At 41.7% G+C, this 15,374-nt stretch overlaps 1 pseudogene across 1 annotated transcript; it reads right to left on the bottom strand.

Moving 5' to 3' along the window:
• Positions 1-10,873: 10,873 nt before the first annotated feature.
• On the bottom strand, positions 10,874-11,249 carry LOC308559016 (small ribosomal subunit protein eS25 pseudogene; annotated as a pseudogene). The gene has a single exon. The product of its transcript is annotated as a small ribosomal subunit protein eS25 pseudogene (transcript).
• Positions 11,250-15,374: the final 4,125 nt, after the last annotated feature.

Raw genomic sequence — 15,374 nt, 5'->3', positions numbered from 1 at the left:
GAAGTGGGCGGGATTGAGACTGGGCGTGGCTCTGTCCCGCGACCCGGAAGAATTCTCAGCAAAGGCGAGGCTTGGCTCGGATGGAGAGTGTGCGGTTTGGGGGGCAGTCGGGGGAGGGGCTGGAAGAGTGGGGGCGGAATTGACCCGGGGGCGGGGAGAGCAGGGGAGGCGGCGGAGAAACGCCCTTTACTTAAACCCGAAGCTGCTCAAACCACCAGCTTCTGGAGGTCCATCGCGCTTGGTGGGTCAGTCATCCAAAAGACTCCATCCACCCTTACAATGGATTTCTTTTTACCTGGCCTTTAATTTTTCTCTCTCTTTGTTCCGGCCTCTTCCTATGGCATTTAAACATTCTAAGGTTTCCCTCATCTTAAAATAACCCTTCTCCAGCACTCTTTGTCCTCTGCTAATATCCTCTCTCTGTCCTTGCTTCACTGCCAAACTTCTCAAGTAAATGAGTGGTGCCCCTTTTCTACTTCCCAACTCATTGCCGCCTGGCTCTGACTTTATCATGGATTGCCTCTCTCGCAAAGACCACCAGTTTCTCCTGTGTCATTAAAACGAATGCCTAGTTTTCAGTCATTTTTCTTGAACTCCCTATCACTAGGCATGTGCTGACTCCTCCCTCCCTTTGGAAATGCCCCTCTCTTGGCCTCAGCAAAAGCCACACTCTCTTCTGGGGTTTTCTCCTACCTCTTTTCAGTCTCTGTTGCTTGCTTAGCCTCTAAGGTTTTAAAATGTTGGTATTCCTCACAGCTGGGTCCTGGTGTGGTAGGCAGTTAGAGGGCCCTGAGCAGAGCAAGGACATTGGGCTGGGTACAGAAGGTCACCAGGGTGAAAAGCCCCAGGTGCCTAGCAAAGGACAGTTGTAGGATGGGACCTCGCCCCCAGGGTGACCGTTCCTCCTCTAGCATGTCCAGTGGGTCATGGTATCTGGACCCCCTCTCCTTTCTTTCCTAGAGATAACATCTAGGTCTCAGTTGTATTTCAGCTCCGGGCCCAGAAAAGCAGCAAAACCAGACACTGCCCTCAGGACCAGCTGCATTGAATAATGACCCCCTGCCCTGGCACTGAGCAAACAATCAGTGGAGACCCCTGAACCTGAAAGGACACACTTGGAAAGCTGATGAATATTCTATTAAGATCTTCCCGTGGGACCTCCCCTAAAATCTCCACCCTTAAAACCCTGAGGACTGAGAACCCAGTGTGCTGTCCCTTCTGGGGGCATGCCATCGCCTTTCCCTTCCCCTTCCCCTTCCCCTTCCCCTTCCCCTTCCCCTTCCCCTTCCCCTTCCCCTTCCCCTTCCCCTTCCCCTTCCCCTTCCCCCTCCCCATCAGGCACGTTACCTTTACCTTCCTTACTCCCAAGTCCCTTCCTTTGCCTCTATAACTTGTTTCCTCAGCCCATTTCTTCTACGAATTACTTCTTTCACCTCTGTGATTTTATAAATAAACGTTCTCTTATAATTTGAGCCTTAACTCTGAATTCTTTCCTGGTCGGAACTCAAGTTCCGAGGTTGCTGAACCTGGTCCGGTCTGACCCCATGGGTCTAACACCTGGTGCCTTTCCCGCCCAGTATAATGCTAGGACCTTCCTCTCTTCCCACTATGTACTTTCTCCCAAGCACCTCCGTTGGTGAATTCAGTTAGCAGTTTTTCAGACTTGCCAAATTGTCTATGCAGCTTGAATCGCTACTCTGAGCTGCTGGTTCCTATAAAAACTTCCCACTAGACACCCGTCCTTGAATGTCTGAAACTCTGTTGATTTTACTTACTAAATTGCCCATCTATTTCTCTATCTCTGCTACTACCATTCTCTCCTTCAAGTTATTATCTAAATTTTTGTCTATGTTTCTGCAATAGTTTCCTACTAAGTTTTCCTGCTTCAGCTTGTTTTTTTCTCTCCAAAGTGTTCCACACATTGCAAACTGAATTATGCTTTAAGAACATATGGAACACTATGGTGGCATATATATCCTTAAAAAACTTCAATTGCAAAGTTCCTGATTGAACACATCTCCATTTAAATAGATTGCTGAACTAGCTAGAAAATAAAGGAAATCCCAGAGACCAAAAACAAAGTGTGCCTTGGAACTGAGGCTACCTTGTGGTTGTTTGTCAGTTTCAGTAACCCAGAGACTTGGGTGACAGGAGTTGATGCCTGGGACCTAAGAAAGATTGGGACTGAGACACCTGCATAAAGTTCTTGGTGGGCTATATCTGCAGGGAAAAAGTGAACTTAAAATAGCCCACTAAGTATCAAAGAACATGGTCAGGAAACTTGTTGCTATAGGCTTGGCTCTTGTGTAGGGTTGGTTGTAAAAATACTCTTTTCTGCCTGGCCTGCATGGCTCAGTGGTTGAGTGTCAACCCTGGAACCAAGAGATCATGGTTCAATTCTTGTTCAATTCCCAGTCAGGGCACATGCCTGGGTTTCAGGAGGGGTCTCCAGTAGGAGCCTGCAGGAGGCAGCTTCATCAATGTTTCTATCTATCCCTCTCCCTTTCTCTAAAAATCAATAAAAACATATTTTAAAAATAGTCTTTTCTGAGAAGTTGTGTCTATTGGCCTGTCCTCATACAGTTTTGGAGTTTGAACTCATTGTTACCTGCTTGGTCTAGGAAGCCCTAAGCTAAGAATTTAAGTGTACCAGATAGGAGTAAATGTAAACCCTCGGTTTCACAGGATCCCAATAGATAAAACCCTGCCAAGCATGAGCACACATTCCAAAATTACAAAACACAGGAAGACTACTCTGAGGAGGAGTCAGCAGAAACAATACACAACAGAGTTAAACCCAAAAGGATTTCAGATATTAGAATTTTTGAGGTGTAGAATACAAAACTACCAAGTCTAAAATGTTTAAAGGAGGAGATACTAAAAACATAAGAAAAAGACAAGATACCATAAAAATTCCAGCAGAATTGATAAAGAACCAATTCAAAGCGAGAGATTCTAATTTTATTTGGTATTTTAGAAGAGAAGAGACAGGGAAGGGGGTAGAGGAAATACTTGAAGAGATAACAGCTGATTATTTACCCAAATTAATGAAAGATATGAATACTCAGATTCAGTAAGCAAAATAAATCTCAAGGAGAATAAATAAAAATAAAATCATGCCTAGTCATATCATAATAAAAGTATACAACAAAGACAACAGACTTTAAAAGTAGGTGGAAAGAAATCAGAGTATCTGTAAAGAAATAACAATTAGAGGGACAACTGACAACCTCAACTACAGCAATATAAGCCAGTGGTACAATACAATAATACCTTCAAATGCTAAGAGAAAATAAACAACCTAGAATTGTTTACCAACAAACTGGCATTTAGAATGAAGATAAAACAAGGATACTTTTAGATAAGCAAAAAATGAGACTTTACCATCATCAGACTTCTAAACTGTCAGATAAAAAGAAAATTATCTCAAAAGGAGATGAAGAGAATAGTGATCAAAATGTTGGTAAAAAAAAAAAGTTGGTAAACAAATGGGTAAATATAAACAAATATTGACCATATAAAGCAACAACAATAATAATTAATTTGTGGGTAAAAATGAAAACAGAATTAAAATATCAGTCACCAATAATGGAGAAGTATATAACTAGACCTGAATTGCTGGGAAAAGGATAACAATACTGAATAATTTTTTTTTTTTTTAAACAAATTCTTTTTTTTTTTTTTTTAAAGATATAGCTTTTTTTTTATTGATTTCAGAGAGAGGGAAGGAGAGGGAGAGCGAGAGACAGAAACATTGGTGATGAGAGAGCCATTAATCGGCTGCCTCCTGCACGCCCCTGACTGGGGATCGAGCCCGCAACCCGGGCATGTGCCCTGACTGGGAATCGAACCCCGATCGCCTGGATCCTAGGTCGACCCTCAACCGCTGAGCCATGCCTGGCCGGGCTGAATAATATTAAATACTAAATTTACTAAATTTAAAAATACTAAATTGCTAAATTAAAAAATTTAGCCCTGGCCAGTGTGACTCAGTGGTTGGAGTGTTGTTCCATGTGCACTGAAGGGTCTCGGGTTTGATTCCCGGTCAGGGCACATGCCCAGGTTGCAGGTTCAATCTCTGGTCGGGGCTCGTGCATGAGGCAGCCAGTTGGTGTTTCTCTCTCACATTGATGTTTCTCTCTCACTACCTCTCTCTCTAGAATCAATGAAAAACATATTCTCTGGTGAGGATTAGAAAAAAAAAGGGCAACTATTGCATATTAGAAAACATTTTAATCAATTAAAAAATAACCATAAAAAAGAAAGCACAGATAAAATTAGAAAGCTCCAAGTAAGATAATAGGAATAATCAGTAACCATAATATATTTAAACAGATGAAGAGATTAAGTTAACTAGATGTATTGGAATTACAAATTTCAACATAGTTAAATCTCACAACTATAATATTAAGCAAAAAGGAAGTTTCAGAAAAGTATTTACAATATGATACTATTTATTTAAAGATTAAAAATAGGCAAAATCATATGATTTTTTTATTGAGGAGATAAGCAGTTTTGTAGTTAAAGTAAAAAGGAATGCATAGGAGTGAAAATGAGAAAACTCAGGATAGCATTTCCCTGAGGGGGCAGAGAGGTAATGTGATCAGGGAAGCACACACAGGGGACTTTGATTTCCTATTTCTTAAGCTGGATGGTGGGTTCATGAGCATTCATTCACTTCGTTTTACTTTGTATTTTTGTAGGTCTGAAACTTTTCATAATAAATAAAAATATATAGTCAATTTAAAATTTATAGTTCAGATCTCAGACGTGCAGTAAGATAACTTTATTTTTTAGAACTGAATATAAATGACTCGTGAAGATTTCTCCTTGGTAGTAGAATAAAATTAAACTCACCCAACCCAAGTAACTTTATCATTGCTAGTTTAACATTTCTCAGTTAACTCAGTTTCTCTGAGTAAGTTCTTAGTCTTTCCGAGCACCCTATCCCTCTCCTCCTTCCTCCTCTCGGCCAGGCGTGGTGGGCGCTCTGGTCCGGGCAGTGCTGCCTCGTCCGCAACCCCTTCAGGCTCATCACTGCCACAGTCATGACTGCCCAGGCGCCTTGCTGCAGCCCGGCACTTGTATTTATATACTGCTGTTAACAACTTATCTCAAAACCTAGTGGACTGAAACAACAATATTATCTCATACGATTTCTGTGAGTTAGGAATCGGGGAGCAGCTTAGATAGGTGGCTGTGACTCATGGACCCTCATGAAATTATGGTCAAGAGCAGTTAGAGCTGCAATGATCTGGAGACTTGGGGGATCCTTTTCCAAGATGGCTCACTCACATGGCTGTTGGCAGGGGGCCGTGTTTCTTGTTGGCTGTTGGTAGAAAACCTCAATTTCTTGCCACTTGGGCCTCTTCATAGGGCTGCTTGACGTCTTTACGACGGGGCAGTTGGCTTCCCCAGAGCAAGTGATCTAAGAAAGTGATCACAAGGAGAAGGCCTCAGTGCCCTTAATGATCAACCTAGTCTCAGAAGTTACATAGTCACCGTTACTGTAATTTGTTTGTTAGAAGTGAGTCAATAAGTCCACGGGGAGGGGAATTTGGCTCTAATTTTTGAAGAGAGGAGTGTCAAAGAATTTGTGGCTATGCTTTAAAAGCACCACAAGCTCTGTGGGACAGTTAGGGTTTCATTGAGAGGCTTTCAGTCTCTAGGCGATGCCTGGGAATTGTGGCACAATACTCCTGTTTTCAGATACCCTTCTGCTTCTCTGGGTCGAGCATCAGTCCCTACCTCCCTAGCTGGGTTCCTTTTCAGAGAACACAGGCAGCATTTATAATCTAGTTCTGTTTTCTCCAAATCTCTTCTAACTCCTCCCCCAAGCCCAGGAAAAGCTGTGCTTTGGGCAACTGCTCTGATGTCATAGCCTGTTTCTTTTCTACTCTTTGATTGTAGAACAAATTCTATGCTTAGTCTTTCAAGATCCAGCTTGATGGAACATTCAAGTATTTTCTTCTCTCAATAAAACCTTGCTCTTGCAAGTGAATCTCCTATTTTCCAAGCTATTATTTAGATATGGAATGAAATAACTTTATTTTGAGATTCAAAGCTAAGGCTTATTTTACTTGTTTTTTTATATTGCAGAGAGAAGAGGAAGTACTGAGAGGGGAAGATACATTGACTTCCTGCATGACTGAGTCCAAGTGCTCTAATGTCATTCGGAATCCACATCTTTCTAGTTGTAAGCTCTTCCTTTTTGTAGTTTGTCTTCATTTCCCCACTTTATGGCAAGGATGGATTCTTGATTTCTAATTCCAGCAAAAATTTCAGAATTTGACTCTCCTTGGGCTCTGCAATACTACTTGCTGAATGCTATTCAAATAATCATTTCACATGGTTTCCAATTAAAATATGGTAGAACCAACAAACCAACCAAAATCTTAATATGGAGACAATAAGTCTTGAACCCCCTGACTCGGGGTTGTGGTGATAAAAGCAGTGTTCCTGAGCCTCTCCCTCTGTGGAGAGGCCAGCTCTTGTCCTGGGCTATACCTTCTCTTCTCCCCCCTCCATGAAAACTTCTAGATGTCACTCTCTCTAGTCAGACCCCTATCTAGACATCTATTCACAGTAGGACGTTATTCTCACCTCCAGTATCAGCTCCACCTTCTTCTGCTCTTGATCTGGAACTGCTGTGAAGATCAAGTGCTCTTGAAATCTCTCTGATTTTGGTTTCCAGAGCAATAAGTGAGAAGTGAGCTAAGGATTGCCCTTCTCTGTGCTCTGTCGGTGCTGGAGTGTGTGTGTGTGTGTGTGTGTGTGTGAGAGAGAGAGAGAGAGAGAGAAAGAGAGAGAGAGAGAGAGAGAGAGAGAGAGAGAGAGAGAGACTGATAGGTAGAGGGGTAGAAAGAGAAAGAAGAGGGGGAGAAAGATAAGAGAGATATATTAGTTTTTGGTCAGGCTGAAAGGAAATGTTCAGTATGAGCAGCTCTTATACCACCAGAGGCCTCACTAGCCCAGAAATTCTATTTCCTACCCACTCAAAGGGAAGGCTGCAGGCTACAGACTGTTGCCAATGTTCAGGCTCTGGGCTGTAAAAATGTCCATCAGGAGGCTTTTCCTGGGTTTGTTTTTCCCCTGACCAACCAGTGTAGCAAGTAGAGGCAGGCAGGAAAAGTCAAGCCAATCCAGGTTGTAGAAATGGTTCTCCTATTTCATAGCTGGGTCATGAATTATTAAACAGGGGATCTGAAACCCTTAGTAGCATATGAGCAGCTTATGAGGGCTTATCTGATCAGCAGGGACTTAATGGGAAAATGGTCAATGGGACATAATTCCACAGTAAAAGAAGGATATGGTTAGGCAGATGAAAGTGAAGAGGCCCTCTATGTGGGGAAGACAAATAATCTTAAAGTAAAAAATTATATAATGTTTATGGGAGGAGATCACATTCTCATGTGATTTTCAGAATCACTTTCACATACAATAAGACGTTTGCTGATTTTATGATACCATGTACTCTCGGAAGTTGCTTTAGAAGACAGATCATTGCCCGATACATAAAACCTATTTATTCATTGGCCTTCTAGAACTATTTGACATTTTGGTGGGGGGTGGAATTCTGGAGTGAGAGAAGTGGTGAAAAGCAAAGTAGACTTTTATTACTCAAGGTTGAATGGAAGAAAGAATGAACCATGAATATAAAAAAGTGGAGCACTCTCTCTGGTGGATCACCTGGCCAGTCTGAAGAGTAAAAGGTGAGGTTAGAGAAGTTGTTAATTAATTAATTAATATTTATTTATTTATTTATTTTAAAAATATATCTTTATTGATTTCAGAGAGAGGAAAGGAGGGAGAGAGAGAGAGATAGGAACATCAATGATGAGAGAGTCATTGATCGAGCCCGCAACCCGGGCATGTGTCCTGACCGGGAATCGCACCCCAATCACCTGGATACTAGGTGGACGCTCAACCGCTGAGCCACGCCTGCCCAGGCCAGAAGCTGTTAATTTAATATAAACTGTATTACTTGAGGAAACAAAGGGTGGAAAAGGTCTTATTAGGGTGGAAATTAGAGGTGATGTTTTTACTTAAAATTTGGGATGTGCAAATAGATTGCAACATAAACCAGGCCAGGTGTTAGCTGTAATTCCTTTAGTAATAGTGTTTACACCCAATTAAATCCAACATCCTTGTGGAAGAGTGAGATAACTGAGATAAAATAGGAAAATTAGTTAATGAAAATGGAAAGATAGAGTATTAAAAGGCAACAACCTGTAAGAACTCTGTAAATTAAAAAATAAAATTCCTGGATTAATGTTTACAGGTACTTAAAATAATTCTCCTTAGTGATTAACCAGCATAGTCCAAGAGGCTGGCTGCTGCAGGTAAAAACACACCTTTTAAAAAATATAGTAGTCCGGGAGGTGTGGCTCAGTGGTTGAGCATAGACCTATGAACCAGGAGATTGTTGTTCGATTCTTGGTCAGGGCACATGCCCAGGTTGCAGGCTCGATCTCCAGTTGGGGGCATGCAGGAGGCAGCAGATCAATGACTCTCTCTCTCATCAATGATGTTTTTCTCTCTCTCTCTCTTTCTCCTGTCCTCTCTCTGAAATCAATAAAAATGTATTTTAAAAATATAGTAGAATAGGCTGGATGAGAGAAAAAGAGAAGTCAGTGAATAACAAGATTTAGATGTTAACTAGAAATGAGATAACCAAAAAACTCAAGGGGACTAAAAACTAACTTAACAAAACCCCCAAACTTTGAAGTGCAGTGTAACATTAATGTAACTGAGTTATCAGAGTGACATACTCATGTAAGCAGGATCCCCGTCAGGGACAGAACAGTACCAGCCCTTCAGAAGCCTGCCTCCTATATATATATATATTTAAAATATATCTTTATTGATTTCAGAGAGAGGAAGGGAGAGGGAGAGAGAGATAGAAACATCAATGATGAGAGAGTCATTGATTGGCTGCAGCCCACAACCTGGGCATGTGCCCTGACCAGGAATCGAACCCCAATCTCCTGGATCCTAGGTCAATGCTCAACTGCTGAGCCACACCTGGCTGGGCCTGCCTCCTCTTAATTCCTGCTTTTTCCATCCTCAGCAAAGGTAACTGCTATCTTGACTTTTAACACCACAGATTAGTTTTTTCTGCTTCTGAACGCTATATAAATGGACAGACACAATAGGTCTTCTTTTCAGTCTGGCTTTATTTTCTTCTCTCAACATTGTGCTTGTGAGATTCATCCATGTCGTTATATTTTTATTGAGGTTAATGAGGGTAGTATCCCATGTGGTGTTACTGTACCGAAAACGTCTCTTTTCATTCTGTTCTTGATGGACTTTCTGGTTGTTTCCCAATTTCAGGTTGCTATGAGCATTCTTGTTTGTGCTTTATGATGCAGATACGTCTTTTGGGTGTATTCCCAGGAGCGGAATTGGTATATCATAGGATATGTGTATTTTCAGTTTCTCAAAGTAGTTGAGTTGATTTAGTCTCCCTCTTGCCATGTATGAGAGTTTCTGTCACTTTCTTGCCAATATTTGATATTATTAATCTTTTAAAAACTTTTTAAAAATTGATTTTTAGAGAGAGAGGAAGGGAGAGGGATAGATAGAAACACCCATGAGAGAGAAATGTCATCAATTGGCTGCCTTCTGCACTCCCCCTTTTGGGGATCCAGCCAGCAAACCTGTCATATGCCCTGACAGGGAATCAAATGTGACCTCCTGGTTCCTAGGTTGATGCTCAACCACTGAGCCACAATGCCTGGGCTATCAACCTTTTTAATTAGCCATTCTGGTGAAGGTATAGTGGTATTGTATTGTGGTTTTAATTTGTACTATCCTTATTACTAATGATGTTGGGTAGCTTTCATATGTTTGCTGGACATATGGATATCTTATTTTGTTAATTTCCTTTTCAAATCTCTTTAAGCTTTTATTGGGTTGTCTGATTTTTTCTTATTGATTGATAGGCATTATTTGTAAATCCTGCATATGAACCCTTTGTTGGTATATGTGGTACAAGGATCTTCCCCCACTCTGTGGCTTACCTTTTCACTCTCTTAAAGATGTGTTTTGATGACTAAAAGTCCTTCTTATAGTTCAGTTTAGCAAGTCATTTTTCCTTTAAGACAATTCTCAACTGGGGTGATTTTGCTCCCCAGGTAGGGTTATAAGATAAAACACATGACAACGAGTTAAGATAAACAATGAAAAAAATTTTAATGTAAGTATTTCCCAGGTAATATTTGGGACATACTTAGACTATTTTTTGTTGTTATTTATCTTAGATTTGAAGTCTGTTTTGTCACATTTGGAAATGTCTTGGAGACATTTTTGGTTGTCATACCTAGGGTAGTGGTGGCGATTGGCATCTAGTGGATAGGCCAGGGATGTTGTTAAATATCCTACAATGCCCAGGACAGTCCTCCACAACAGAAGTTTATCTGGTTCAAAATGTCAATAGTGCAAGGTTGAGAAAATTGCTTTACGGTTAGTGATTTTTGTGTGCCTTGAAGAAATCTTTCTAAACCCCAAGCTAATAAAGATAGTCCTCTGTCACATCATCTAGAAGTCTTATTGTTTTACCTTTCACTTGTGGATCACCTGGAATTGATTTTTGTGGGTTTGTGAGATAGGGATCAAATTTCATCTTTCCCCATGGATATTCATTTGGTCCCTGTACTGAAATGATTTCTTTCTCACTGCTCTGTAGTTCCTCTATAAACTGAGTGTCCAGGGATGAATATGTCTGTTTCTAGACTCTATTCTGTTTTATTGCTCTAATTGCTTGCCTTTGCATCAACATCATATTGTACTAATTACAGTAGTTTAATTTTTAATTTTTTTTGATTTAATAAAGTTTTATTTTTCAAAATGTACAGCTGGTGGGACCTGTTGTTTATGCATCTTCTCCAGCAGCTGGAGCATCCTCACCTTTGGTTTTGCTGGTGTAAATTATTTGAGCTCTGTGCTTTGAAACTAGTTTAATAGGTCTTTTACTAAGGAGGTCCTGAGGGGCTGCCCTGGCCAAGGAATGGCGGATTTTCAGCTGCTCAGAGACAACAGCTGGGGTTGTAAACTTATAGATGGAAACTTCCTTAGAGACTTTGTCATATGTTGCTTTGTCAAATAAGACTAGGTTATTGAGCTTGTCCCGAACTTTGCCTTTGGACCATGTCTTTTTTTTTGGTTTTGCCCCCAGATTTGTTTACTGGGTCTTTGTCTTTCTTGGCCAACTTTCTGGCACCTTTCTTTTTTTCGTCCTTGGGCAGCATAGCAAAACTTCAGGAGCAGCTGCTACCACTGCAGCCTTGATAAGTTGTCGAACAAAAAGGCCAGTAGTTTTAAATAAATCCTGATGTTTAGGAGTATCTTAGATTAGGTTCCCCCAGAAACAGATCCTGTTACAATGATTTGAGTGCAAGTAGCTTAATTGTGATGTGACTCCTGTAAGCATCAACAGAGGAGTGAAGTGAAACAGAAGGAAAGAAGGAAAGAAAATACAGGGGTGTTAATGAGCAGATTGCCACTGTGAGCAACTGGAGCTCCATCTTGCTTGGGACTATTGGGGGATGGTGATAGACGAGTCTCAGAGTTGTCGTCCCACCAGAACAGTATTATCAACCAGTTCCCATCCATCATGAATTGAGGCTGCTTTAGGGGCCATTTCTGGTTTGCTGTGGGCACTGGCTGAGCTGCTCCTGCAACCAAAGAAAGCTCTTAGGGAGAGGGTTTTGGATTATTGAAGTAAGAAGCCTTCTGGAGAGGCTCACTTCAGTGAGCGGTGATGGAATGTAGGGCACTAACAGTATCATCCACCCCCCTCCTTCTGAAATGATTTGATCCACTCCAGCCTTACAGTCAGTTTATTTCATCTGGACCTTGAAGAAGGTAGCGATCATTTCAATTATAACAACAGCAACAAAATATGTATATATTAGTAGATACGGCAGGCTGGAAATTCAGGTACGAGTGATGTTGCAGTCTTAAATACGAGTTTCATAGGGCTGCAGGCTGGAAGCTCAGGCAGGGTTTCTATGTTGCAGTCTTGAAGAATTTCTTCTACTTCAGGAAACCTCAGTCTTTGCTCTTAAGGCCTTCAACTGATTGGATGAGTCCCCCCCCCCCCCCCCCCCCCCCGTTATGGAGGTTTACTCAAAGTCTACCAATTTAAATATTAATTACATAAAAAAAAATGCCTTTATAGGGGCAGCTATAGTCCCTATTCTTGCTGTTGGTCCTGGGGTCATTATTAATAGTTATCTTTCTCCTTTAGTACTTTCCTACACCCATCTCCCCACCCTCCACTCCACCCCTTGGCCAGCATGTCTGTTGGTTTAGGTTGCTGCCCTATTAGGTTGCAAAGATATGACATGCAGAACAGTAGTAGCAATTGGGGCTGTAGTTGATGAAGCTTACAGTAGCCCATTGTCATTTGCCATGGAAAATCTAGCTTTCCAGGGCACCATCCCCTGCATGCTTTACATCTTTGAGGGTGCCACTAAACTAAGCCATTTCACCTAGGATGTTGCATTGCCTTCTGAGTTACCATTTTGGCCAGAGGTGGGGAGGCAGCTTCACAGGCTTTTCTACCCAAATGGACATTATTTCATGAATCAGAGAATCATTATGAGAGTCTTTCAGCTTCTAAGTACTGTGTGTACATTCTAAATATGTACTCAGGGGTCAGGGAACTGACCACAGGCTGTGGGTCAAAGACTCAAATGACGCACTCTTAGATGGTTGTAGGTGAGGACTCCATTTGTTACTTGGCATCTACTAAGTCCCAACTCTAGGAAATGGGCCATGATTGCATTTCAGATCCCCAAGTATTAGTATCAGCTCAGGTCATGTATGGAAGAGCCCCCAAAAGTGCTAGATATTTTGTAGGTCCCTTTGGCAAAGGATTGGAAAAATATTTCCTGAAGTTCAGGTCAAGTGTAGTGGGAGGCCCTGAGGTGAGCAAGCCTCTCAGATGCAGACAGGGCAGTGAGGGACTAGAGAAACTGCTTATAAAATGCTGAACAAAGAGGGCAAGACACAAGTCAGAAGAGATGTCAAACACTTTATTCTCTTGAAGCTGTTAGCTGAGTATGATTAGTGTTACCTCACATTCCCCGGCATGGGAGTGGGTTCCCTCTCTGTGATGGAATGGTGGGGGAGTTAGGAGTGAGTTGTTACTGAGTGATCAAAAAAATATTGCTCTGGCTCCTGCAATAGCTCTGACCCCCGTGGTGGCCTCTGTCACCTAGGGCCAAATGTCTCCTTCTTGAGGGGTTTGCCTTAAAAAAATAGCCTTTCTTGCTGCCCATGTAGAAGTGAATCACAACAGTAGCTTTCCTGGGTCAGTTACCACTCCTGCACCAAAAACTACTTTAGTATAGGCTTGAGAATCTAAGCTCAGTGATGTGACATTTCCTTTGTCTCCTGTCCTTGAAGAAGAACAGTTGAGGAGCCTGATGTATAGAGTTGCATGTGGCTTTAGGACTTTCAACCAAGTACATGGGAGGCAGAACAGGCCAAAAGACTCTATGGAAGGTTCCCTGAGGGGTTAGGCATAGGCTGGAAAAGGCCCTACCTCTCCAGATCCACTCTTCATCCTGCTCTGGGGCTCACCTTCTGGGCAGCTTCAACTTTCCCCTTGTCTTCTGGCTTTCAGTGGGGATTGGCCAAAGGAGCACTGGCAGGAGTTGGGGGCCAGGAAAAGAGTGAGACAGTGGAATTTTTTCACACAATCTCTCTGTGCCAGATCACTGGTTGCCTGTGAGTCCTTCTTCTACCATGGCCCTCAGCTCCTGTCCTGCAGCCACATCTAGAGCTAGTAGAGGCAGAGCTTCAACGTTTTTTCTGGGTTCCAGTAACCACTTCTTCCCCAGGTTCCTTCATGCCCAAGAGACAGTGGTGTTTCTCGTTCTTGTGTCACTCTTCCCTATTGGTTTCCTGTTACTCTGCCCCCTTTGCAAACAAATCCACCATTTGTTTGCATTTTCCTAAATTCTCCTGTGTGATTGTGCCATCTGTCATTGCTTGGACCTGACAGACAGACTCTGAAGATAAAGGCCCAAAGGACAGGTTGACCTGATTGTTTCACAGTCCAGAGCTGGGGTTGGCAATGGAAAACTTGCAGTTGGTTATGATACACTTTTCAGAACCAGCAGGCCCAGCAAAGACAAGCTCATGTGCAACGTGAAAATCAGAGAAGATTTTCATCAGGAAAAGTGTCATGAAAACTAGCAAAGATCTTAGCTTCCTGGCTACCCCTGCCCAATGATGCAACTACTAATGAGGAAACCAACCAAAGTAATGCAACCAACTCCTGTTCTGGGAGCCATGGTGTCTGATAACCCCAAAGCCATATTACAAAACCAAAATGAAAAAACTTCAAACACTTCAACTATCCAAATAAGTTCAAAGTACTGAAAGGTTGAGTAAGGACAGAAGCCTTTCATCATTTAACAAAAAACATAGACCCAGTAAATAATGGTCTTAACCACAAATCACATAATCTGGGCAGAGATCTGTCAGCTTTGGCCTAATCCCTCTCTGGCTTGGGGGACTGAGATGGGACCTGCAGTCATGGGATATTTTACAGTGAGAAGAGGAAATGTCCAGGGTCTTCCCAGGAAAAACAATCCTGCCTTAGAGCCTTCATACTGACATAGATCCCTCCCTTTTTGTTACACGCACAGCGCTGTGTCTTGGCATGTAGTCAGTACTCAGACAATGTGTTTTGACTTGAGCAGTTTAGCTGCTTTCTCTTTCCCTTATTTTAGGCTGAATTAAGGCATTGGGCCTTGGGTGGCAGGGCTCAGCAGTGTCCAGTTTGAGGTTCCCTTACAGTTGTTACTGTGAGTGGTTCCCCCAGCCGTGGATCTAGAGGGTCATGGGTCTCTTCTGTATTTTCTGTCTTGAGTCCTCTGTGCTCTGGTTCCACAGCCTTCTGGGAAGGTCTTTCTGGTTTATGAGCTCTCCATTTTCCCCCCATGCATACACAAAATACACATTTACAAAGTTGAGATTCTACTATCAGGAGATTTTTATATAGCTTTTACAAAGCATTACATTATATGGAATTTCCCCACATCATTAAATGTTTTTGAAAATAAATTTTGAATGAATTAAAAATATTCAATTCCATGAATTTACCATCTAAACTTTGTTCCACTCTTCAGATTTCTTTTTCATTTAAAAAAAATTTCTTAAATATGGTTTAATACTCTTCTCCATTTCTGTACATCACAACATCAAGATTTTGTTGCTTAGGATCCCTCTGTAGAGGCTTTAGAGAATGCAAAAACTATGGTTTTTACCCTTTCATAATGATGTGTTTTCAGGATTTCATTTTTTTATTATTAAAAATGCTGAGGTTAAACTCTTTATTTATGACTCTTTGTGTATAT

The sequence above is a fragment of the Miniopterus schreibersii genome (genome assembly GCF_964146895.1).
Source record: "Miniopterus schreibersii genome assembly, chromosome: 1".
In the NCBI taxonomy this organism is placed as follows: Eukaryota; Metazoa; Chordata; class Mammalia; order Chiroptera; family Miniopteridae; genus Miniopterus; species Miniopterus schreibersii.
Note: the sequence above shows the minus strand (reverse complement) of the source record. Positions and strands in the feature narration are given on the sequence as shown.